The sequence below is a fragment of the Ambystoma mexicanum genome, chromosome 1p, assembly GCF_040938575.1.
Source record: "Ambystoma mexicanum isolate Mex_15411 chromosome 1p, UKY_AmexF1_1, whole genome shotgun sequence".
Classification (NCBI taxonomy): domain Eukaryota; kingdom Metazoa; phylum Chordata; class Amphibia; order Caudata; family Ambystomatidae; genus Ambystoma; species Ambystoma mexicanum.
The window spans coordinates 133,945,991-133,964,522 of record NC_090921.1 but is presented as its reverse complement, the minus strand read 5'-3'; the positions used below and the strand labels follow the sequence as shown (position 1 = coordinate 133,964,522).

General features: G+C 48.4%; 1 protein-coding gene across 3 annotated transcripts in view; it reads right to left on the bottom strand.

Moving 5' to 3' along the window:
• The window catches only part of AGFG2 (ArfGAP with FG repeats 2), a 1,592,250-nt gene that overhangs the window by 237,312 nt on the left and 1,336,406 nt on the right, over nucleotides 1-18,532 (bottom strand). The window lies entirely within an intron of this gene.

Here is an 18,532-nt window from a genome sequence, read left to right as displayed (position 1 = left end):
TCCGAGCTTGAGGAACTTGATATTGAGTACTTGGGCATTGATCCTGAAATTTCTTTAGCTGAGGTCGCTCCTACCCCAATGTTCTATACTCCGCCAACTAAGATGGCATTATCATTGGGACCTGATAATCCTATTGCTCCCAATGGCAATCCCGTATCGAAGAATGATGGCGGCTTTGACGTTGAGATCCCATCTATATTTTGTTTTAACACTATGTCATCACCTAAGGAAAAACACTGCTCTTTTCACAATGTTATTACTGACTATGGTGAAGGATCACGTGTAAATGATGATGTGGATTCAAGTATGAATTCAGATGAAATGTTCAATGCCCTTGAAAATTTGCTCACGATGTTACTTGAAAAATGTGCACACTTAGAAACTAAAATCGATGTCCAATCTCTACTAATTCACTCCTCATTGAAAGAGCATCGTTGTGAAGTGTGTGCAAGTAAGTGTAGTACTTCTCCCATTAAAACCCTGCCTGAAGTACATGTTAAGAGAAACGTTAAAGGTCAATGTGCGACTGTAGTGAAAAAGACTACCCTGGTCAAAAGGAAACCTAGTACCGTCCACCAGGCCATTATGTACAGTAAGCGTATTGTTAAAAAGCACAAACACCGAGCTATCGGATTAGCTGATGGATTACCAAATGGGTCAGAAGTTCCCATTGTAGAAGAAGCAGTGAATATCGGTGACCAAGTAATTGATATCACTCGGGTCAATGAGTTGCCCTCAAATAATATCCAGATTGTTCCAAAATCTAATTGTGTGCTGGTAGAATCCTTGCAGTCTTCTGTAATGGCAATTGAGCCATTAACAAGGCCGTTAAAGGCAACAGGACCTACCAATATGCCTGTGATATCTAATCAATCCACATTACCCGATGCCTGGGTTTTAAAAAACACTGTAGATGCTTCTTTATCCAATGCTAACATTGACAGTGGTGGGGAGGGTACTGGAAGGCTATCAGCTCTTCAAATTACGTTAGTTCATATGGAAAAGTGCCCTTCCCCTCTGAACCGTGCTGCGGTATTGAGCCTATTCAAAACCATCGTTCCATTAAGGGTAATCACCTCCAGTGACATCCGTCTGGTTGATCAACTTGAACTTCCGAATCGATACATTACAATTGTGTGTTTTGAAACTGAAGCTACGCTGAACTATATCATGGGGTTTGAAGTTGAGCTATTGCGTCTTGGCTATGCTATCCATAAAGTATTTATACCTACTGTAAAAATGCGCAATTGCACTGTAGATCAGAGGCCTAACATTACTATCCCATTTGTTCCTATTGCCAACTCACAAACAAGTGCGGTATATGAGAAACGTCCGCCTATTCAAGGCACCAATACTGTGTCAAACAATACTGATGCCATCCCTGAAGGTTATTGGCAATGGCTGCCTCTGAGTTTCAAGCCCCGCTTTGCTGAATCTCGCAAATGACCAGATTCATTGCAGTTGCTCTACTCCTGGAATACCCGTGGGCACACGCATTTGTTCCAGGACGAGGGGTTGATCGAATATATGGCACTCTTCAACATCCTCGCACTTCAGGAAACATGGTTGACTGTGGAAATACAGATAGATGATAGGAACACCGTTCATCAACTTGCCTCTAAGGGCCCCCTTGGCCGTCCGAAAAGTGGGTTGTTGATATCTGTGCATTCACCATGGATGATAACGAAAATCTCACTATCAACCGAGCATGTATTAGTAGCTAAAATAAGTTGGCTGTCGGTCGCTTTAATTGTCATCAACATATATGATCCTCCTAATATGGCTAATACGGCAAAGAACATTATGACGGTTGATACTGTGTTGAAACTATACAACCATCGCTACCCCTTATGGCTTCTGGGTGATTTGAATGCTAAAATTGGAGATTACTGCCAATCGGACGAGCTGTTGAGCGTCTCGTCTAAATCTAAAATTCACCCGTTGTCCAATAGACAAGGCAAAAAATGGTTAAATGTAATACAGACTCATAATCTTGTGAAACTTAATGGCCTAACTCCCAGTGATGTCCCTATGAACTACACTAGGGTGGAGGGTAGATCTGCAGCCACACTTGATTATATTTTTACCAATCAGTATGGTTTTCACTTCGTTATTGATATGGGTGTTGTAGAAAGAGATGAGAGCGACCACCTACCCCTGTGTTTATTATTTGCTACTCCAGGAAAAGAAGTAGAGAGTCATGACTATGATGAAAATGGGATGCTTAGCATCAATGAAGGTAATAATAGAATTGTCTGGCACAGTCGTAATATTGAGCATGTATCCCAACTTGTATATACTTTACTACCGGAGTTTATTAAGGAGGGGGTGTCTGGCATGAATGCTGGTAATTTAATCTTGCAAAACTTTACTGAGATTATGCATAATATACAGAAACAAGTGGGTGACCGTAGAAAATACAAATCATCTGGTGAACGCTCTAATATGGTTATTCCGCGTAGGCTTGGGAATGACAAAAAGATCAATGAAGCAAAAAAGAACCTACGTAAGGAAATTCGCGATGTAGTAAGAAACAATGATTCTCTGTTGACAGAGTTCGCGGTTGCATGCCATATTAAAAATCTTAAAAAGAACTATAAAGATTGGCTTAAAATGCACAAACGCAAATGTGAAACCAACTTGTGGAAAAAAATCGCATTGGTCGCCCTGTCTAACAACAAACAAGGTATCTGGCACCTGCTCAGCAAACATAAAAAACGTGATCTGACAATCAATTGTATTACTGAAGAAGTATGGGCCCATTATATAAATGGTACACTGGGTAAAGTCGAATTAGATGCTAATATCTCTCTACCACCTGAAGTTATATGGGATTGTCAATCTTCCGAACTCGACAAAATCAAGATTATTGAAAATCTTAAGAATTCCCGGGCAGCTGGACCTGATGGGGTCTGTAATTTAGTTCTGAAAAAGCAGCCTGAGTTGTGGGGTGCTGCACTAATGCTATTATTCAAACAAATAGGGAAGCTTGGTGCAATACCTCCATCATGGAAGACAAGCCACATTCTAACAGTGCACAAAAAAGGGTCATGGGACAACCCGGCAAACTTTAGAATGTTGGCTATGTTAGATGTTTCTTCTAAGATCTTTACCAAGGTATTGCTCCAGGAACTTAATGTATGGATTAGTGATCACAATATCCTTCCCTCTAACCAAATTGGCTTTCGTGCCAAATCAAGCACCACACACAATCTGCTACTACTCACATCATCGATTGAGCATGCCTGGAGTACACGCAATCTTAATGTCTATTGCGCATACATCGATTTCTCTGCAGAATTTGATACTATTCTTAGAAATAGACTTTGGAAAAAACTCAGCTCATGGGGGATCCCACAAGGTCTCCTAAAGATGCTTATGTTACTACATTCAGAGACCTCTGTACGCATTAGACTTAACGCGGCTGGTAAACTTTCTAAACCCATGGCTACTAGTTGTGGTGTGAAGCAAGGCTGTATGATCGCTGCCATCCTGTTCAACCTTTACCTGTCAGATATGATGAAAGCATTTCTCATCCCAGAGGCTAATCCCGTGAGAGTTAATGGTGTGACTATTGGTTGGCTTGCCTATGCTGACGACCTGCTGTTATTGGATTACACTCCGGCGGGTCTTCAACATATGCTTGACTCCCTGGTCACTTATTCTTCTGAAAATGGATTGACCATTAATATTGACAAGAGTAAGATAATGGTCTTCTCAAATAAACGTAGAACTAAGAAACACTCGTGGAACCTAGCCCTTAAAAAAGTTGAACAGGTAAAATCTTACAAATATTTGGGTGTTATTATTGATGAAAGGTTGAATTGGGATGAACAGTGGTCTACAATCAAAAGCCGTTGCACCGTAGCCGCAAATGCTCTGAGTGTATTTATTGGTAGAAATTGTTGTTTCTCTGCCATTGCAGTTCTTAATATCTACTTGTCAAAAATCAGATCAATGCTCCTCTATGCTGTTGAAATATGGGGCCACAAGTTTGTCAAACGTGGCGTGGTTTTTGAATCCAAACTTTTAAGAAAACTCTTGCGTCTACCCCGAAATGTGAGTGTTGAATACCTATACTTGGAATTTAACATCAGAAGTTATTTGTATGCATATATTTGTCAATGCGTTTTGTCGTATGAGAAAGCTGTGACACTTTCCACTAATACAATTTTTGTCCCATATGTCAAAGCCTACCTTAGTCTTGAAGGGAATGTGCTGATTGGTACAATTGGTATTATCCAAAGGCTCCATCGCATATGGTCTAATGGGTCTGTCCCAGGAACTATGTCTCTACTTGCCTTCAAAATGAGACTTAAGAAAAAAGTCCATGATTACTGCCATGAACTTAATACGGTAAATTTAGCATCTAAAAGGTTCAGTGGCTGGTTTTTAGATGAGTATTTGAGTAGAGTTTCGTCTCCTCAATACATTATAGCCTATCCAAACACAGGTACTTTTCGCACTTACCTTATGATGAAATTTAACTCGACTGTTGCATTAGAGACAAATTGTGTCAAAATGGGGTCTCCACCAACGTCAAAGTATTGTCGTCTATGTGGAGTAAATGTTGTTGAGTCCCTTCACCATCTCATTATGTGTTGTGAAAGCTTAAATGAACTACGAACCACGTGTTTTAAATCCTATAATAATGGCATTGTGTTGACTGACATATCTGATCAATGGATGCTTTTTATGAGAGGAAATGATATTAATCTGATATATTTTATTGTTGTTTTTTATCTGAAGATTGTGGCAATTTTAAAATGTATTGTATAGGATATATTGGAAATGCAATATGTTTTTAGATTTTGTGTATATATGTTGTCTGTTTATGTGTTATACAAAGCCTATTGGCTAGATGTATATCTAATTAATAAATAAATAAATGCCGAAGGGGAGTACCCTGAATGGATAGTGGGTGTTCTCCATCTTGCAACTGAGGTACTTTCTGTGTGCTGGCAACATTGAAATATGAAAGTATGACTCTTTCATATCCAATGTGGCCATGTAATCACCCTGTTGCAACAATGGGATGACTTCCTGAAGAGTTGTCATCCTGATTTTTTGCGGGTTGACATACTTGTTTGCAGGACAAAGATCTACAACAGGGCGCATGGTTAGATCCTTTTTGGGTACAAGGAAGTATATTGAATAACCCTGTTTACCTGAAGCTAAGTGATGACCTTGATCACTCCCTTTTCTAGAAGGATCTGGATTTCTTCTAGCAGGATCTGTATATGCTCTGCTGAGAGTCGTCTACTCTCAGATGGATGGTAGTGGGGTGGTTGTAGGAATTCCATGCAGTACCCTTGGGCTACGGTCTTGCGTACCCACTGATACGACGTGATGCCCTCCCATGCGTGGATAAAATATATTAACCGTCCGCAGACCGTGGAGACTTGGGAGGGGATACGTACTGCTCAGTCATTTGTTGGCTGTGGTAGGGGAGCCTCTGGCTGCAGAGTTTCTCCCTCTACCCTTCTCGTGTTGAAATCCCTGCGGTTGGGTGGGCTGGAAGCCGCTGGAAGTACTTTGACTAGAAAACCAAGGGGTTCCTCCTGTTCCATAATACCCCTGTGAGGAGCGGGATTGCCCGCCAAAGGACAGGCAGGTGTTAAAAGCATCTTGTTGGATGAAGTACTTGGCCGAGATCTGGTTTAATGATTTTAGGGTCTCATGCTCTTTTTTTTAGCGGTTTCCAGGGCCTCATTGACTGCCTTAATGAAGAGAGCGGGGTCTTCCATAGGCTTGTTGATGAGGGAAGCTTTGAGCTACGCCTGACGTTTTAGTAGAGTACCCTGTGCGAGAACGCGTCCTGCCATCTCAGTCAAATCCTAAAGTGGTTTTGAGGATGCTTTGCGTCACATGAGGCCCTTCAGCAACTACTGCGAAAGGTTTGGTGCAAGTAGGTTCTGGTATAGTCTGAAGGCCCTCTTGCACAGGTTCCCAATTGCACATCGCTTTAGTTCGCAAGGAGCCTGGTGTTATTGGAGATTCGAGTACTGAACGCAGAAGATGTGGTAACCCGTTTGGCCAGAGCGTACAGCTTTTTACAACCATTGTCTGAAGGGGACTCTGATGAGGACAGTAGCACTCCTGCTCTTTTCCTGGTGTTACACAAACCAGGGAGTCCGGAAAAGCATTGCCTCTAATATATAAAGGGTCTGAAGGTGCTGGGCGGAACATCTTCTCCATTCAAGGGTTGACAGCTTGAGTAAGCGAGTGTGTAAGCAAAGAAGGGAGAACTTTGTTTCAGGAGTGGGAAATCGCCTGACTGACAGGGACCTTTTCCTTAAGGATATTCTCAACAAAATCAGAATCAGGCACGGCCTCCTGCATGACAATTTTGAAGTGGTCAGCCGCCTTGTTGAGTAGATTGTTGAAGAGCATTTGGTCATCAATGGGTGATGAGTCCTGGGGTTGAACAACGGAAGGAGGGCACAAAAAGATGTTTTCTGGTCCAGGGTCATGGCTCGGGGTAGTGATCTGGTTCAGGGACATAGCAGAAGTTACTAGTCATCCTGGTCGTCAAGGAACACATCCACAGGAGGTTTGAGTGGGCGATGTTCAGATGGGGGTGCAAACTGTGCACCTGGAGAAAGGAGCCTTGGGGCCCTTAGAGGAATAGGACAAGTATCCACAGACCTACGTCTATTAAGAATATCATCAATCTGGCAACAGACATAATTTCCATACAGGCCTCCCAGAGGAATTGGACTCATCAGGGGGAGGGAAGTGTGAAGTAGCTGGAGCAGAGGCCTGCTGCAGGTCCTGAGATAGAGGGAGAGAGGCTGGAGAATAACCCTCAGGTAAAGAGGGAGGCCTTTTTAGGGTCTGAAACATGTAAATGGGCCTTCAAAAGCTTCTCCTGAAGCTTTGGGAGCGTTTTGGACGGATGAGCCGGTTTCAGGTGTCTTTCGACATCGAACCACCCCAAGGGCCGAAGATTTATGGGAGGAAGCTATCAAAAGGAGGTCTCTTAATACTGCGCGTAGGCCGCGAGGGCGGGTTCGCAGAGGGTGCTGAACTACGAGGTTCAGTAGGCCCTGACAAACCTTTTTTTCGACTGGCCTGTGAACTACGATGGCTTCCTCGATGCATCCGTCGAGGGAAGCTTAGGGGTTGTGTGTTTTTGTGTAGTGGTAACGTGTGCGCCAGGGGCGCCAGGGTGTGATCACCCCATTGCACTGCCTGTAGCATGCTTGTCTGAGCAGGGACAGACACGCAGGATCTTGTATATTCCACCGTTAGGTCTACAGCTGCCGAATGGCTGCCGGCAGACTCCTCGTCCGACTCGCCGGTGGGGTGTGACTCTTGGCCTGCATGGTGTAGGCTGCCCGCCGCTTGGTGCGCCTGTCTTGTAAGGTTTTGGGCTGAAAAGGTTTACAGGCTTTGCAACGCCGCTCATCGTGGTCACAAGGGAGGCATTGATTGGACTCTTTATGTGCATATTTCCAGGGAAAATTGCTGTTGCAAGACAAGCAGAATTTAAAGGGAGTTCGCTCCATACCAGAGAGAAAAGGCAGCCAGACCGAAGGAAAAAGACGGAAGGGCAAAGAAGAGGCATTCTCAAGAAAATAACCAGTAAAATAGGACCCCACTCAACCTATTGTGAGGCCGGTCCTGAGGGCCAAGGCCCAGATGAAATCAGTCGCTGATAGATTTATTGTCGGCGAGACAGGACTAGTCGTCAAGAGGATGTCAAGTAGTCGTCGAGACAGTCAGTGAGGAACTTTAGCGAGAACCGCTTTGGCAAGACAAGCAATAAAGATTCTATACAAGCTCTGCATTGAGCGACCGACTAGATAGGCAGAAAAAACAATGCAGGAACTCGACACATGAAGGATATTTGGTACACGACACATGACATTAGCGATAGTGTTACAGCCACGCCCATGTCAACGTCCCTTTTCAATCTTTGCAAGACAGATGAAATACTCTGCGATTGCCACTAGATGTCGAACTGTATGCACAGTATGTGATTCCAAGCAGATTCACAAGCATCAGAAATATACACATTAATATTTATAATGTGCTACACACCCGTAGGCCTCAGAGCACACAAGTAAAAGAGCAGTCCATGTAAAAAATCAGTAAAGGGTCTAAACCAGCTGCTATCCCCATTAAAAAAAACTATCGATAAACCAAACCCAACACCCAAACCACTTCTAAAATCAGTGGCATTAACGGTGAAGTAAAATCGATCTTGCATTATAAGGTACACTAAAAAGGCACAAGTAGTAATTTAAACCTCACTAAGGCCTAGCAATCGGGTATTTAAAATACAATTAATGCAGTATTGGGGATACGAGGTTCACCTCTTAATCCAAAAGCACACATATAGGCACATTCAAGGACAATTATGCTAATTTAGAAGGTACATTGAGAGTCAACTGCACTGATTTATCATTCTAAAATTCATAGAAAATCATTGTTCTGAACATTATATGGCACCAATTGGGGCATTTTACATGTAAATAACAGTTATTGTCACATAGAAAGATTGTCCATAGGGGTTAATGGGACAAACCTGCTAGTTCTCTAACAGTTATGTTGAAAAGGTTAGTTTGTGCTACTTAACAGTGCAAAGGAGGCAGCAACAAGCAGGGTGGGGAGTGTCTACCCCACCAGAAGAGCTCCAGACCCACATCCAATACCAGAGACCTAGAGAAGGTGGATTGCAGAGTGAGGTCATTTCTCAGTAAGGAACAAGTTACTTACCTGTAACTGTTGTTCTCCAGCATGGGTCTGGCATGGATTCACATGCTCATGAATATTCCCCGTCGTTAGGCTGGGAATCCTCGGTAAAGAAAAAATCAGTATCAGTTTCGTTTCTGATCTGTCTTTCGTAGTAGTAACCAATCACTGATCTCTGCGTCATACTGACCACAGCCAATGACTGCCATCTCCCTAAGCCCCGCCTCTGGCAGCCATCTTCAGATTTGGTAGCACGTGAAGTGGCAGTATGACCAAGTGAAGAGCGGCAGAGGGGTAGGCGGGAGGGTTTGCATGTGAATCCATGCCAGACCCATGCTGCAGAACAACAGTTACAGGTAAGTAACTTGTTCCTTCTCCAGCATGGGGTCTGGCATGGATTCACATGCTCATGAATATAAGAATACATAGCAGTACACACATGCACAACCACGGGAGGTGGCAAAGGCTCAACATTAAGCAATACAACAACTCAACATTAAGCATATCTTACCTCTTCACCAGGCTCACCTTAAGCGAACAGGTTGCGCAGCACTGCTTGGCCGACCCTGGACTCCTCCCTGGAATCCCGATCGACGCAGTAGAATCTCGTGAAGGTGTGCGTCGACCTCCACGTAGCAGCCCTGCAGATGTCCAGCAGGGGCACACCAGATAGGAACGCCGTAGTAGCAGCGATCGCTCTGGTCGAATGGGCTCTCGGACGGCCTGGCAGCGGTCGGTTAGCCAACCGGTGGCAGTGCATGACGCAGCCGGAGAGCCATCTGGAAATAGAAGACTTCGAGAGAGCCTTCCCTTGATTCACAGGTCCAAAGTTCACAAAAAGCTGTGATGTCCTCCGAAAACTCTTCGTGCGGTACACGTAGAACTTCAGCGCTCTAGCCACATCCAGCGAGTGCAAAGTCCTCTCGGCCGACGACGAAGGAGATGGGAAGTAAACAGGTTACACCAGGGGCTCATTAAGATGGAAGTCCGAAGGCACCTTGGGCATAAAGGAGGGGTGCGTCCTAAGCACCACCCTTGAGGCATGTAAAGTCAAGTACGGTGCTTTGCAGGATAGGGCCTGGATCTCTCCCACTCGTCGTGCGGAGGTAATGGCCACCAGGAATGCAGTCTTCCACGACACAAACTTAATCGGTGCGGAGTGCATCGGCTCGAATGGGGGCCCCATGAGCTTAGTCAGCACCACGTTAAGTTCCCACACCGGGGCCGGGGCCTTCACCGGCGGGAACGACCGGAACAGTCCTTTCATAAACTCTTTCACCAGTCGATGGGAACACAGGGACGTCCGTCCTGTGGTTCTGGTATATCTGGAGATCGCCGCCAGATGAATCTTAATGGAGGCATGGGCTAGCCCAGCCTTTGCCAGCGATAGCAGGTACGGCAGCACTTGCGCGGCCGTAATCCGTAGGGGGTTGATCTTCCGTGCTCGGCAAAAGATAGAGAACCTCTTCCACTTGTGACCGTAGCATTTGAGAGTCGAGGACGCCCTAGCCTTTGCAAGAACCTCTCTGCAGTCGGCCGGTATATCGTACCCTCCAAACTCTAGTGCTGCAGGAGCCAAGCCTGCAGGTTCAGTGACACCGGTTCGTGGTGGAAGATGGCGCCTCCTTCTCTGAAGAGAAGATCCGCGTCCGCCGACAGCTTGATGGATGGGGACGTTGACAAGTCCAGAAGGTCCGGGAACCAGATCTGCCTTGGCCACGCCGATGCGACGAGGATCATCCTGCACCGGGACCTCTTGAGCTGGTTGATGAGTCGAAGCAGCAACGGCAACGGAGAGAACGCATACAGGTATAGGCTGTCCCAGGGGAACGAGAACGCATCGCCCATGCTTCTCGGCTGGGGAAACCTGCTGGCGAACCTCTGGCACTTCGAGTTCGTCGCTGCTGCGAACAGGTCGATTTGGGGTTTGCCCCATCGTCAGAAGAGTTGATCCACCTGATCCTGGCGCAGCTCCCACTCATGACACGCACGCAGCTCCCTGCTGAGCGAGTCGGCGATGGTGTTTCTTTCTCCTGCCAGGTGGAAGGGAACCAGGAACATCCCCTGGGCGACCGCCCAGTGCCACAGATCCTGTGCCTCCTTGGATAGGGCAGGGGATCTGGTGCCTCCCTGCTTCCGTAGGTAAAACATTGTCGTGGAGTTGTCCGTGAAGATCCGCACCACCTTGCCCTTGAGCGACGGGAGGAACGATTTGAGAGCCCAGAACACGGCTCGGAGTTCCAGGATGTTGATGTGCAGGAGCTTCTCCTCCGGGAGCCAGAGGCCTCTTGCGTGGTGATCTCCGGTGTGGGCGCCCCAACCTTCCAGGGAAGCGTCCGTCGTCACCGGCTCCTGGTACGCCGGCGTCTGAAAGTCCTTGCCCGCCGTGAGGTGCGCTCGAACGCCCCACCACTGAATTGCCCGCCGGAACACCTCGTTGAGGGGGAGACCCTGTCTTCGAAGGTGCCAGTCGCCTGCGTCCAACGGGCGTCGAGAAATACTTGGAGGGCGCATCCGTAGTCTGCATAGGCGCACCAGGTAGATGCAAGAGGACATCATCCCCAGGAGGGACTTGATGGACCTCACCCTGGCCACGTCCGTGGCTAGCAGGTGCTGCACTTTGCCCAGAATGGTCTTCGTCCGTTCCTCCGACGGTGCCGCCAGGCGCCTCACTGTATCGAGCTTCGCTCCCAGAAACAGGGCCACCTGCGACAGCACCAGGTGGGACTTTGGGTAATTTATGGCGAATCCCAGATCTGTGAGTAGCTGGACAGTCCTCGCATTGTGTTCGACGGCGAGTTCCCTCGTCCTTGAGCGGATAAGCCAGTCGTCCAGGTAGGGGTAGACGTGAATCCCCTGCAGTCGCAGCCGGGCCGCCACAGGTGCTAGGCACTTGGTAAAGACCCTGGGGGCCGACTTCAATCCAAACGGCAGTGCTCTGAATTGGTAGTGGCGTCCCTGGACGACGAACCTGAGGAACTTTCGGTGACTTCTGAGGATGGGAACGTGGAAGTATGCATCCTCCAGGTCCAGCGGCGATAGAAAGTCGCCTTCCTCCAGCTGTCCCAGCACGTCCTGGAGAGTGACCATCCTGAACTTTTGTGACCGGATGTATTTGTTCAAACGACGAACGTCCAGGATGGGGCGCCAGCCGCCCGTCTTCTTCCTGACGAGGAAGTACCTTGAGTACACCCCAGAGCCCCGGAGCCTCTTCGGGACGGGCTCGATGGCGCCTTTCCTGAGCATCGCCCGTACTTCCAACAGCAGTTGCGGGACGTGATTTTCCTTCCTGGCCACAGGTGGAATGTGAGGGCACTTCTTCAGGAATTCGATAGAGTGTCCTCTTGCCAGGGTATCCAGCACCCAACGATCGGTGGAGATGGACTTCCACACGCCGACGAACTTCGTCAGCCGGCCTCCCACCGGGGTGCTTCGGTGGGGGCCCGAAGCCACGGCCGGTTCAGTCCTGCTTGGAGGTGGTGGCCTTGCGCCCTGGCCACCTTGCCGATGGTGGCGAGGCGCTCCCTGCTTGCCGCGACCCCTGTAGGCCTCCTGAGACGAGGAGCGTGCCGCCTGGCGGTAGGACGACGAGGCACCGCTGGATCCCTTGGAGGCCCCCTGTCTGCCTCCGGAGCTCTGAAAGGGCGGTCGTTGCTGAAGGGCTCCTAGGGCGCGGGCCGTCTCCGTGTCCGTCTTTATGGCTTGGAGGGATTCGTCCACCGCCTTCCCGAACAAGTTGCTGCCGTCGAATGGCATGTCCAACACCCTGGTCTGGACGTCCTGACAGAAGTCGGTCGCCCGGTGCCAACCCCGTCGTCTTAGGCAAACTCCGTTGCCCAGCTAGCGGAACCCGGTATCGGCAATATCGGTTGCCACCGTTATGGCGTGGTCCGACGCTACCTCGCCTTCTTGAAGTATTTCCAGGGCCTCGGACCTCTTGTCGTCCGGTAGGAAGTCCAATATGGGGGCCAGCTTAAACCAGAGCTCCCTGTCGTAAAGGGCCACGATCGCCAAGGCGGTGGCCGCTTTGATCATCGTCACCGCCGACGAAATGACCTGTCACCCCATGGCGCCCAACTTCTTTCCCTCGCCGTCTGGGGGGAATTCGACGTTGAGGCTCCTGACCCTGCTGCTTTCTTCTTCGCCACCGCCGAGACGACCGAGTCTGGCGTTGGCTGGGCCCTGAGGCACAGGGGAGCGGTCTCTGGGACCCGGTACTTCTTCTCGTACCGCTCCCGTTTGGCTGGTGCCGTGGAGGGGTTCTTGAGTACCGACAGGCCCTCCTCCCAGATGTCATTGATTAGAGGCACCGCGATGACAGTCTTCCTCTTGGCCTCCCGGCGCTGATAGAGGAAGCCTTCCTTTTTCTGCTCCTCTGGGCAGAGCTGGAACAATTCGGACGCCCTGGCGATCATGGCGTGGAATGAGCCAATCTCGTCGGGCGGAGATGCCCGTGCAACGGGAGACGGGAGACCCGTTCCGTCGTCGTCGCCTTCAGAACCCGTCGTCGAGCCCACCGCACCCTCATCTCCTGACTCGTGGGAGGATGAGGAGGGAACTGCAGGCCTTACGGGGGCGAGCGGAGGAGAGGGTTGGGTCCTCCGTCATTTGTTCTGAAGACTTCCCGACGGGCCAGGTTGCGGGTCCTCCGGCCTGGGCCGTGGTAATCTCGTCCTTATCTCAGAGCATAAGGACTGAATCGCAAACAAAATGGCCGCCAAGCTATCCTGAGGCCTAGGTTCCGGTTGCGTCGGAAGGGAAGGCTGCTCTTCCTCGCCACCGTCGTCTTCCTCTGTTATCTTCCGAGGATCTTCCTTGCTGGAGCGAACCTTCTCGAATTGTGCTTCGAGTTTCCTCGCGACCTCGGTCAGTTCCCCCTCCGAGGTTGACTCTGAGCTCGAGGAGGCTACCGTGCCCCCCCGCCCTTGTTCCATCATGGGGGCCATGACGATGGGCTGAAAAGAGGATTCCCTCCTTGGCGGCAGGGAAACTCTAGTCCTGGAGGCAGTCTCCGCTGGCGGGGTCTCTGCCGGCTTGGCCAGAGCCGCCGCGATCGCCTCGATAGAGGCCTTTGCCTGCTGTGTAGAGGCCTTCACCACCTTAGGTGCCTCCTGGGCCTTCTCCTTAGGGGGAGGGGTGACGCCTCGCTCCCCCTCCCCCGAGATCGGATGGGGGTTCTCCCGAAGCTTACCCGGGGTCTCGGACTTCCTCTTCCCCGAACCGGAGTGCTGGCTCGTGGTTGACGGTGCCTGGGAAGGTGCGCCCTGCCTGGTGACCGAAGAGCCCGACCTTTCGGCGCTCCCGGAGCCTGCGGACTTGTGGCGCTTGGCCTGGTGTTGGGCCCCCGTCGCCGGGGCGCCCGCACAGGACTGAGAAGCCCGCTCGGACCCTTTCTTCTTCTCACCCGTCAAGCTCTTCTCCAACCAGCTGGTGAGACGAGATCGACGGTCCCTCATGGTCCGCTCCGACAAGGTCTTGCAGAACTGGCAGTCCTTCGCTACATGAGTCTTGTCCCCATGAAGACAGTAGAGGCATCGCGAATGTTCGTCCTCCTTAAACACATTCTGCAGCCCGCATCCAGGGCAGCTGCGAAACAGCTTGGGTCCGGGTGACGAACTTGCGTCCTGGGCCATCCCGAAGTAGGCCGCGAATCTTCTGGAATCCTCCAAGAGGTTGATTCGACGAAATCTTAACCCTTGAGGGGCGTAGGAAAATCCTGCAACGGGTACCCGTTAATGGGAGTAGAAACGGTGGAGCTTGAGGCTCGATTAACCAAAAAAAAGTGAAAATTCACCTGAAAAAAGCGCGAAACACGCAGTAAAAGCTCGAGAGCTAAGCACGAGGATTCCCAACACTTGAGCGTGCGGTAAAAATCTGAAGATGGCTGCCAGAGGCGGGGCTTAGGGAGATGGCAGTCATTGGCTGTGGTCAGTATGACGCAGAGATCAGCGATTGGTTACTACTACGAAAGACAGATCAGAAACGAAACTGATACTGATTTTTTCTTTACCGAGGATTCCCAGCCTGACGACGGGGAATATTCATGAGCATGTGAATCCATGCCAGACCCCTTGCTGGAGAAGTATTCTTTTTCCCCTCGTTCATTTCACGGTGATCCAGACAATACCTCAAAGGGATGACTGCCAGAAACTACCCAGAAAGCACAGGTGCAGAGATACGTTTCAGTTTGGGATTGGGTCTGGGTGAACACCAGTATGCAACTCTGGTTACAAAAGGATTCGGGATGGCACGGACCAGGACACTAGCACCCAAGCAAAGACCCCCACCCTCGGTAGAGGATTCACAATGGAGGACACCACAGCAGCAAGAGACCACAGGTTTTTAGGAGAACCCAGCAATCAGGTCACAGGCACCTCAGGCAGAGGCAAATTAGAGGGGCAGCAAGAACAATCCTCAGAAGACCAGCTGCAGGAGGAGATTTAACAAAGTGATGGAGGAAAGTTGAGCGGCACAGAAGCTAGCTACTTAGGGTTCCAGCAAAGCAGCACAGAGTCTCACCATCAGTACAGGAAATCCCTCAAGGATGCGAAAGCTTTAGACTAGCATCAGAGGCTTCAGGCCTCTTGTTCCAGAATGCAACATGGGAGTGAAGCAGGAGCCTGGCAAGGGAATCTTCCAACATGGAGACACAGATGGATCAACAGACATGTCCCAACTAGGACAACATTTCTACGAGCAGCCGATCCAGTCTGCTTTCTTCCAAATAGGTTTGAGGACGAATTTCTAGTTGACTCAGGGCCCATTCCCTGCCCCAATCCAGCAGGGACAATACTGAACACCAATCCACAACCTGGGCTAGCCAGCTAAACTATCATACACTTAGGCACATCCATGCAGATGGGATGTAGCATAGACCCCTATTCAGTCTAAACTGAAAAACCACACAAACCGCAAAGTTCTGAAGAAGCCCACGTAAGCAGAACACCAAATCTGGCCGTTCCTTATGGCCCAAACAAAGAAAAACCAGAAACATAATGGCAGGTTTAATATGACTTAAATATGAGCATTTGGCTACTACCGTAGTAAAATGGCTACAGCCTGGTGCAGCCAAAAGCAACACTTAGAGATGCCACCAGCATACTCTCCAACAAACTTTCTGGGTGAAACTCCTCACAGGTCAAAAATGGGCCTTTCAAGGGGAACCCGTGCCCTTGGTGGTCACATGGGCTACGAAGGACACCACTCCAAAAAGTAGCTGCTTCTACAGGATGACTTCAATAGTAGTTCCTGTGACAGAAAAATAAAAGGCTAAAAACAAAGAAAGCCAGCAAAAAGTTCAGCGGATTCTCAGATTTTGCAAAATGAACCTGAAAAATGAGATTCTGACCCAACGGGGGCGGTCAAAGGTTTTTGAAAGTTTGAAGGTATTCTGCAGCTTCCCATGCTAGTTTAGTTACCTGTGCTTTTTTTTAGAATATGTTTTATATAGATGCTCAACAATATAAAAACCAAAAGAAAGAAAAATACAATGTTAAGGTGTACAGCAAACCCACCCTACCAAGACCCGACCCATCAGCCGTCAAGATACATTTTGGATATTGAATGAAGGAGAATCCTCAATGACATTAACATTTCGGAAACTTGCGTTGCAAAAGGTTCTCACAGTTTTGGGTTGTTCTTTCCTCTGCTAGTGAGCCTCTAAGCAGGTAGCATTCATGAGCTGCCACATGCAACATGTTATTAATATCTGAATTGTTCTGGTGTTGGCTAGTACTAGCAGGCTCCATTTTTCCTGTTGATCTGTTAGGTCGCATCGTAGATCAGAAACGCAGAGCATAAAGGGGTGAGATTTTGAAAGGTGAGTATCTATCAGGATGTTCCAAATATGCCATAGTGGAGCACTGGTGGCAAGCCCTATTGCAATTTTTTCCCTTTTGTGTATGGCTGTCGAGACCGATTTTGAATGCAACAGGACATTATTTGTGTTTAATATCTGTGCAATGTTTAAGCAAAAAGTCAGATGTATTAAATGGCTTTCATTAAAAGTCTTTTTAGAGCGGATGGGTTTTGCAGTGATTGCATTTCCCTTTGTTTTCCTTTTTAATTTTAATTACTCCATGATGTCTACAATGGTGAATGTGGTCAAAAGCTGCATCAGAATACTAAGAAAGTAAGTTTAAGGACGAGTAAGGTAGGCAGAAAATTCGGTGCAGTGCTTGGCATCTTTCTCAACTTGGCTAGCATTGAATTTTGCGTACCCGCATCAGAACCTTTAAAGTCACATTCAGACAGCAGGTTATTGTTTATTCTGTAGAGGCTTGTTATAATTGCACAGTCTTCATTAACTTCATAAGCTTGAAGGGATCCTTTTACTGTCTGAGGTACAGGTGTATTGGTAGTTTGGAACTAATATACTGGGCAACAAGCTTTGCTAAACTTAGCAGGGGGGAAATCTACCTTTGATAGTAGATCTTCGATTTCTTAAAGGGATCCAGTGAGCTGCAACTTCAATTCTTCGCAAGAGGAGCAACACCAGCATGGTTTGAGAGCAAATGTAATTAATTTATATATATGTTTTGTCAGCCTGCATGACTCTGTTGAAATAGACACGGCAGTTGAGTATCAAAGTTCTTGCCAGGCCTACCTTGAATTTGTAGTTTAAATAGAGGTATACCTTTTCATGAGAAGATTGATTAAGTAGGCATTCAGAGTACCTAAGTTCAACTTTGGAATATAGATTAGTGCTTCATAAAATTTGGTGCCCAGATTATTTGCTTTGGAAACTGGCTCTGGGAGAGCGAATACTGTGTTAACAGTTAAATGTTAAAGTGTTGTTTGTGGTAATACTGTGGTAGGACACAGTTACAAAGCTGACGTAAACTAAAGAACTGGATAGAGAAGACTTCCTCCATGATCCATTTATCAATCCCTTTCTTCATAAAAGATCACACCACCAAATATAGTACAAACTTTGAGTCACGACTGAAGAAACCAGGGATGTTGGGAGGAGGGGGGTGGGGGGGTCTGTCTTCCTTGTCTAATTTCGTTGGACCACAACTTTCAGGTCCTCTGGGTGTGAGATTACAGTCAAACAGTGACAGGTCAATGACAAAAAAGTCGTCTTTCAAAAATAAGGAATGCTTGTTGGTACTCTGGGTCTCTTCCTAGTGCCAGCCTCAAATAGTTTGCAAATCTCATATCCTTCTTTGAGGCATCTTGCTTTTGCTGACTTGGCCAGTCGTGGGAACGTCCTTGTCTTTTGCTTTAGCAGGCGAGTTGCGCTTGTGCGCCTGAATTGAAAGCATCTGCCAGAAGGTAGAGTGTCCTACAAGTTTGGCTCACTGTACTGTTGGCTTCTTCAGCTCTCCTCCCACATTCAGTTCTCCCCTCTCCCACCTACTCTGCTTTCCCCACCTCCTTCACTCTCACCTCTTCCACCTCCTTCACTCATCCCCTCTCCCACCTACCTCACACTCCCCTCGCCCAAATTCTCCTTTGCTCTCCCCTCTCCTACACCCTCCTTCGCGCTCCGCTATCCCAATGCTTCTTTTGTCCCCTTCCTTTCTTCCAACTCTTCCCTCACTCCCCCCTCTCCTCCTTAGCTTTCCCTCCCCAAAACCTTCGCTCTCCCCTCTCCTCCCACCACCCCCTTCACTCTCCCCTCTCCTCCCACCACCTCATTTGCTCCCCCCTCTCCTCCCACCACCTCATTTGCTCCCCCCACCACCGCCTTCACTGCTCAGCTTTCCCCTCTTACCACCTCCTTCGCTCTACTCTCCCACCACCTCCTTCGCTCTACTCTCCCACCACCTTCTTCACTCTCCATCATGTAGCATGGCAGCAAATGGCCCCCTTCGCAATCCTACCATCA